Below are 8,750 nucleotides of genomic sequence, written 5' to 3' on the forward strand. Positions count from 1 at the left end.
GAACAATACAACAAAACTATGTACATATGGTAGTTAAGTTAAATGGCCTGAAACAAGACAAATCATAATACAGTCGAGAAAAACCGGAACTGCATAGCCAATAATCATAATTGAAATAAACTACGACAATACAGCCTACCGTATTCTTCAAAGGCCCAAATTATGAAAGAGTTTGAACGTAATTTTTTTTATCATTTATATTTTGATAGGTAAACGTTTGGTCCATTTTAATGAACTATTTTAATCAATATTGTCATGTGATTTTTTTTAACTTACGCCTATCCAGAATGCATTGTGCGCTGATGAAATAATCATTGTGTGCCCTATACGCGTCTTCCTACAGCCACCGAGGGAGGGCGCTATGATATTATGACCTCAGGGGGGTGAAACTCCGCTTCTGCATCCGGTTAGACATGGGGAAATTTTGGAAGGTCAAAAGTGCACGCTGCTCCCATTTTTCGCGTACAAGCCTATGGACACCACAACTTCATGGCACACCAGCGAAACGGAGGCGTGGTCATAATTGGCCTGCGCGCACAGCGTAAATATATGCAAATAAGTATATTGTTACTAATTAGCATAATGCGCGACGTGATTGATTATGAAATGAATTCATAGAGTTGCGTCTTAGGTAAATAATATTAATAAGGTAGATTATGTCATTCATTCCCCCGTTCACCCCCCGGTATTCAGTTGTTAATTCATCTTTCCTTGTTTACATATTTTCCTGTCGCGATTATTACTACATCAATTAATAAAATTATTTATTTGCTATAGCTATTTCCCTTGAAGAAATGTGGAAGCTTACAAGGAATTCATAAATAGGATTGAACTTAGGGATCTGCTTGCTCGATCTATTCATGCAGTCATCACTGCATATTATTTTCATTACACATCATTAATAGCCATAATTATTTATAAGTTTGGGGGTTTTTTTAGGGGGGGTAAATACTTAAAATGATCAGAGAAATCTGAGCAAGAGAGCAAAGCAATTTAGAAGGCCATTTTGTCTTTATTTTGAAATTGAAATGAACAATCTGGTGCAAATCTTATAAAGATTAAAAAAAAAAAAAAAATTCTGAGTTTGGGATGGGAGCAAAATTAAGACAGCCCAGTACCCCCCCCTCATGAATTCACTCTCATCAAGGCTATCTTAAAAAGGTCACTTCCAAACAAGATGAAATTTTATTTGTATCTGCCCGCCCCAAAATCTATCCATCGATCCCACCCTCCCCCCTCTCTTCCACACACACACATACATGTACCACATAATCATGCGAGCAAACAATTATTCTCATATCATTTTTATCCCACTCTTAAATCAAAGTATCAAACTCATTTATCTCTTTAGGAAGAATATCTAATTTGGCTGCACCTGATCTCAAAATGTCACAGTATGCCATATTTTTATGGGCTATCTTGCCATGCATGCATGGTATTTTGATACTTTATGTTATACTCTTACCTGTTGTACTAGTATTATACCCATAGATACCTGACAAACAAAATCAATCAATCAGTAGCACCATCATATTCCAGTCATATAGAAGTATTCTTCATTATCATCATTACCTACATCACAACACAGTTTGGTAGCAATAACATCATTATCACATATCTTTCACGCAATGTGAATAAATAAATCACGAATATCAAAATTAGAAAGTATATTTCAAATTAAAATATTTATTAAGGAATCAATTTCTGAATATGTGATCAAAATATTCCTATCCTCTTTTTCTCGCCAAAGCATCACATTACATCAGCAAAATGCATATAATGAATGCAACAGAAATTGCAAGGCTGTTACAAGGGAGGGGATGTAATTTTTTTGGTAAAATCTAGAGAAAACAAATTAAAGAAAATTACTTTCATAGGTATTGATAAGCCTTATTTAGTCAATATAAGGGGACATCAAGAATGTCATTAAAAAAATTAACGATATACCTCTCTCTCAAAGTCGGTTACTCAAATATCAAGTAATTTTTTTCAGCATTTGCTGACAAGAAATAGCATGCTAATCTAACCGAGGGCACTTCACAAAAAAGGGAGCACATTGCCACATTTCTCTAAAGAGTGCCTTCCCAAATCTGCACATTAGTAACAAAATTGCTTATTGTCTATTGTTGTGAAGTGCTGCTAGAGCTGTGTTCTATTTCCAACAATTTTTTTTTTAATTTGAAGAGCTAATTTAGTTCATAATACGGGACATGAACAATACAGTGCTACAACAAAAAGAGATTAAAAACGAACAAAACAGTGCAACTTTTCACTTCCCCCAAAAAATAAATTCAACAGCTTAATGTCCAGCACTACAGATCCTTGTTTCATAAATTTGCCCCAATTGTAACTAGCAACTAGCATGGGAACCTCAATGTTGATCTGTTACTTTAATGTTTCCATGGTAATTACCAGAATGGCAAAGAGTTAGAGTAGTGGTTAGACTTAATGAAATGGGGTCCAGGAGTGAGAGTGATTTCTTAATCCTTTGTTCTGTCACCTTGTTTTTTTTTAGTATGCACATTTTCAATGAAAATCCATTATTTCTTATTGTCTTATGTATGTCTGTAGGCATGTACATAGCCCAGAACTCAGTAAAGACCCATTCTGAATTGATTATATTACCAGAATACAACTTATCCCTTTCAAACTACTTATATCATTAACAGTTCTTTCACTACTACTACATGTAGATGATTAGAACATTAATAAAGGGTGGGTAGGTGTGCCCTTTGGGAAAATATTTCAATCTTGTGTGAAACCTATGGACCTAAATATCAATACTCCAAATTTTTTTCTACAGATGTGTAGTTCAAGCAACATTCAATATGTATTGACATGTTTATTCAAATTCATTCAATTTTTAAAATGTGTAATTGTGATGAAGTAGCTACTTGTTATGAACTTGGCCTCCATATTTGTTCTTATAATCTGCCCTGGTGATACTCAAACTGCCTGCGGAACCTGCATGGTAAACACAAAAAAGAAAAGAACAAAATGAGCTGCTGATATAAATCATTCTTACTCATCTAGTTCAGTTTATTAAGAAGTTTTAAACTTTTAATTAGGCCCTAATCTTCCATGCAATATTGTTTAGATAATGCACATGTAGTAATCTATATAGCCAGATAAAAATCATAGATCACTATTTATAAAGCATTATTCATAGAACTTTTTTGATTAAGTGTGTAAACTCATTCAAATATATATCATAAAATTACTCTCAATATTTTGTCCTTTTTTATTTCTGTCTACAAAGTAACTGAGTTTTAAAGTAATATCACATATGACTCATGTAGATAAGATAAGAGACATGGACAATAAGTATGCATTGATGAGAATGGAAATACTGGTGAATCTGAATCCAAATAAATATTAACTCACTACGGAGCTTTACTATATGGGATAACATGATTCAGAAAAAGTTGCTATAGCCCTCCCCCCCCCAAATAAAAAAGAAATAGGAGGCCTTTTTTTAACGAAAACAAGCATACCTTACAAGTTTTCAGTTCAAATATCCTGTTCCTCATCAGATTGTAACTCTTGGTGATGTGTAAATGGTAGTTGACTTTGCACTTCTGACTGGGCTGGGACTGCTAAGAACTTGATCCCATTGGATCTGCAATTCAAAATACACACAATACAGTTTAGAATTTTAGAGGTGATAAACAAAATCCCTCTTTTAAAACAATATTTTCAAAATTGCCAGCTATATATAGTCCTATCCTAAGCCTATGAATATTCCCAACTAGAAAAAAGCTGGTCTTGATCGAAAACTTCCTTCTCTCTGTATTATGTTCCACTGACGAAATAGGCATAGGCCTACCTGGCTCTAGCTGTTTCCACTGACCATCTTCATTGTCAATAAGAGTCAGTAAATGGTTCAAGCATATACGTGGCCTACTATAGCGAGGCCTTTTGTCAATCTTATACACCAAGCCAGCTTTGACAGATGTAGGATAATTATTATTTGTGTGATAATTTGGCTCTCGCTCATTCACCAGTGCAAGACAATTTTTTTTTTTTAAATCGTCTAGATCTATAAACATGTGAATCTCTACATCTAAGTGAGTTCCTCTTCAAGTTTAAATGACCCTTTGCCTTTCACCATAAATATGGTCAAGTGAGGAGGAAAATAAAGATAAATCAATTGGATCAGCCCTATCTCTACTTATACTTATAAAATTTAGAATGGGGCACTTTAAATTTTGTCACCCCTTCCCATAAAAAAATTGCACTCATGGTATACGATAACTGAGCAGTTTGAAACCTGACAAAGAAATGTTGTCCCCAAAAAATAAGAATCATTTAACTCCGTTATATAATTTTAGTCCAACTAGGGACTAGAATAAAGTTAATTTAAATCTTCGTAGAAAAAGTCGAACCAGACAGATCTAGAGTTTCATTTTTAGAAATCAAGATCTAAGTTAGATCTATCCTAGGGCCTTACTTTTTAGTAAAAAAAGACTAATGTTAAAATCTGTCTTAAACCATTCCACCAGTGGGCAGTGGCAAATCTACCGATAATAATACCAATATCATTCCAAATAGATTTAGTTCATTTAAATAATTGATTTAAAATTAATTTCTTTTTAAATGCAGAGAATTATATTGATTCATATAAAGATGGAATAGCGGTGTCAAAAAATCAGTAGGCTCAGGCCCAACTTTAAACTTCAACTCAAGCTTGTCAGTGACATTAATTCCCAACACCTAATGACCTAGCCTACATCGCCATCGGCAATTTCGCAGCCGGCTGGCACCGGCAGTATCAATGCCCATTCCCCGCTCTGACTATATTACTAGTATTTGGCTTAGATTTAATGCAGCTTTGCCGTTACTGAACAAGTCCACATCTACCCCTGATATATGACAATGTACTGAAATACAGATTTAATAAGGACGGACATGAAGCATTCTAATTAACCAACTTAGTTCTACGAAAAACTATTATTTTCTGAGAAAAAATGTCAGTCAGATCCGGAGTCAGATCTCAGTAATGGAAATATGGAAATTGTGGTTTCCGTAGTAAACTACACAAAGTACATAAGGCCCTGCTGCGACGCCGAACCCCAGCAGCAAACACATTACAATTACAACCGAGATCAAAGCACGAAATTGAACTTAACTTACTTTTATTTGTATGGAATGCCATTACTTTGATGTAGATGTTCCCTCATAATTTTCTGCTCAACTGAATTTCACTCAGAAATCAGGATTCCGGATACTAATTCTATAAACAGATAATTAGTCTTGCTATTGTATTTCAAATGTTGAATTTCGCAGAGTAAAAAAGAACGACACTTCGCACAGATATCGTAGGGAATTGTGGGAAGGAAAAAAATGTTTAATGCATGAGGACATGAATAAACATTAGCGTTTTATCCAATCATACAAGTGCATTATGCGTATTTTGACGTCATTACTCATGAATTAAACATTGACCTTCCAAAATCAAGCTTCAAATTGGCCAAATGGCAGCCATGTTTGTTATGTACAAAACCTATGGAAAATCAAAAACGCGCGAAAAGAGTTCCCTCTCTAGCTCCCTTCGGGAGCTTACGTATACGTAAGATCGTATCTCTGTGTATGACCTCGCATGGGCTCACAGGCCTAATTCATTTCCCATAGACTCGTGTGTTAAAGTGGCACTTAAAAAGAATTCATAAAAAATAAGGAGGAAATTCGAGGGTTGAATGTTTACTACAAGTGGATAGGATAAATGTCTGACATTCCATATCTGACCAGAAAAGGGTACCTCGACCGGCTCATTTTAAAAATAAATCAGCATTTATGAAGACTACACCTGATGGGATTAAATTCATCACTGGAGAGAGTAAAATGACCCTAATTCTTTCGCCAGTAAAAATATAGTTCCATAGTGGTGATATATCTTTCCAATTTGGAAAAAAGTAAGTTCAGTAGGTACCCTCCCTAGGATCAGTGTTAGATTGTCAGTCATATTCATTCATTTTTGTCAATCAGCAATATCAAATTTAAAAATTGAGCAATGGGTTGGGTCGAATGAATATCTTTTGCCTGCCAGTTGTGATTAGGTCCGTGCAACCGCATGCATGGCTTATTTCCAATTCGTTCGTCAGTTCGTCTACTCACCACATGGTCTGCTTTCATTTAGTCTAATAACTAGCTGGTTCAATAGCCATTTATTCCATATAACATTTGGTCTAATTGGACTAAGTGTAAATGAATGAAAATGAAATGGATATTAGACTAACTGGTTATGAGACGAAATGGTCAACGACGAAATGGTGACTAGACGAAGTGATGATTGGACCAAATGATTAATGGACCAAATGGTTGTTAGACGAAATGTTGATGGACGGAATGGCATTAGACTAAAAGAAAGTAGACCATGTGGTGAGTGGACGAGTTGGCAGTAGACGAATTGGCAATTTACCGCATGCATTAGGCAGTTAGGTGTATTGTTTTTTTATATTCTAATTTATTAACGTTACTGCTACTCGTAGCACACAACTTCCTAGTGGTTTTCATGTCATATTTTGTTAATGATTTCCTTTTTTATTCATGGTATTCTGATAATGATGAAGTATGAAAACTATGGCACAAAACAAGTGACAACGACAAAGTTATTTTTGCTTCGGAATTTAATATCATGTTGAAACCTCGAACAAGTGTAATATAGCATCATACATGCTTCAAGTCCTTCGAAACAATAAACACAACTACTTACATGAAGGTCTACAAGAAAAATGCACCCTTAACCAATATTTACAAATGCTCACTTGTTTTTTATAATGAAACACCGATTAAGTCGGTGGGGGGGGGGGGGAATCAGAAGTATTGCATACAGATAAACGAACAAACTAACATGACAAAATAGTGATTTGTACTATACTGTATGTTACCTTTGCCATGTCAGCGCGGGAGGTTCATACATTCAAGAAAATTATAAGAATTAAAATATCTTGAAGATGGATCCATTCTATTTCACTGAGACCTTTTTTAAAACATGTTTATGATTTAATGTTCCTCTAAAATTCAAACGTTAAGAACATGTACTTATAAATGTAAAACAGGTACCATATCCTTGTCATACTTAAAATCTGGTTACAAGTTGACTTTACATGAAAGAGAAAATGTAGAAAACAAAATTGTAGTTCACATATTGTAGTGTCTGGGTAGTCTGGAGGTATTGTATTATGTGTACTGTATATATTTATATGTCCACAGGCGTATCCCGCCACAAGCATTTGCTTCTAGGGACCTACGCCTTCCTCTGTACACAAAAAGTTGTATATATTTATATTCTTTATGGAAATTGATTTCATATGAATTCTTGTTGACAAAAATGAAGAAATTTTGTAAAATGGAGGAAAATAAATGTTTATTTGAAATGAAATGAAAAAAAGGAAGAGACCTTTGTTTTCCGCAATTCGCATAGTACACAATACAGAGTCTGAAGTAGGGAGACTACATTCACTGTGTACTGTGGCTGGCTCTATTTGACACAGACAGAATCTGTAGATTCTAGTCTCTACTCTAGACCTGTTATTGGTTGAAGTTTTAAATATGAATCTGTGCTTGCTGACTATGGAGGAGGCCTACATCCCCACTTCGTTGCAGATTTGAGACCAAAATCGAAATAAAGGGTAAGCACGGATTAAAACATTGTTGATAATACCTGGATGAATACTTCTATTGTAAATGAGTGCGGGAATGACTGACCGGGGTAATAATATATTTTTAAAGCGCTTGGACACGTCGTTCCGATGTATTAAGCGCTATATAAAAGCGGATTATTATTATTATTAACTAACTTGCAGTAATGTATTCTTAATTCTATGGTCATCTATTAAGTAACAAAACACCATAAGAAAATGTTGTACAATTCAATATCAGTACATAACAACAGCAGTTCTACTTTCTATGACAAAATGCAAAATGAATGGCACATATTTTGCGAGATAACAGACATTAGAAACCAATTATTACAGTGTCATTGCTTTGCACATATACTAACTATAATGCAGATATAACGATTAAAAGTAACATGTACCTTTTAGAAATATATTCTTAGACATACTAAACAACAGCAAATTGCAATATTATACATTTCTAGCAACATATTAACAAGAATGTAATATCAAACCAATCTCAAAAACTGAATTGCAATTCCGTGCTTACAAAATAGACATATGAAGTAATATCGGTACATCTTCTTACATGTGTACTCTGAAATATCTGTATTTTTGAACACGTAGTGAATAACAGAAGTTCGTAAAGTACAATAACAGTAAACATGGCCACAGCAAAAATTGTGGTGTTAAGCAGTTCACATAGAGGAGCACACCAGTTATTTTACACCGGTGTTAAATTGGTGGTGTTAGTTTTACACCTATAGGTGTTATTACAACACATATGGTTGTTACATTTACACTCTTTGGTGTTATGTTCAATCTCTAGGGTGTTATTTTAACACCTCAGGGTGTGGTCCTCTATTAACACCAATTGGTGTCAGTTTTAACACCACAGTTTTTACAGTGCAGATACATCATAGTAGAGTACTCAAAACAATAACACAAAACATTATATACAAGAAAGTGTACGTTTCCTTATAATGCATTTTTAGTTCTCTTGTGACGTAAATTTAAGTAAAAAAAAACCAAAATTGATTTTTTTTCCGGAACCTATAACTTACATAGTTACATACATCCACTATTGTCTGCCTTATGTTCTATCAATCCATGAGTTGCAGTATCGTGCACCAT

At 34.5% G+C, this 8,750-nt stretch overlaps 1 long non-coding RNA gene across 1 annotated transcript; it reads right to left on the reverse strand.

Moving 5' to 3' along the window:
• Nucleotides 1-1,666: 1,666 nt before the first annotated feature.
• LOC135155394 (uncharacterized) lies at nucleotides 1,667-5,315 on the reverse strand. The gene is made up of 3 exons (XR_010294589.1): nucleotides 5,134-5,315; nucleotides 3,495-3,619; nucleotides 1,667-2,964 (listed from the first exon to the last, which is right to left on the reverse strand). It is a non-coding gene; the product is annotated as an uncharacterized LOC135155394 (long non-coding RNA).
• Between the last annotated feature and the right edge of the window lie 3,435 nt (nucleotides 5,316-8,750).

This window comes from Lytechinus pictus, chromosome 9 (assembly GCF_037042905.1).
Source record: "Lytechinus pictus isolate F3 Inbred chromosome 9, Lp3.0, whole genome shotgun sequence".
Classification (NCBI taxonomy): domain Eukaryota; kingdom Metazoa; phylum Echinodermata; class Echinoidea; order Temnopleuroida; family Toxopneustidae; genus Lytechinus; species Lytechinus pictus.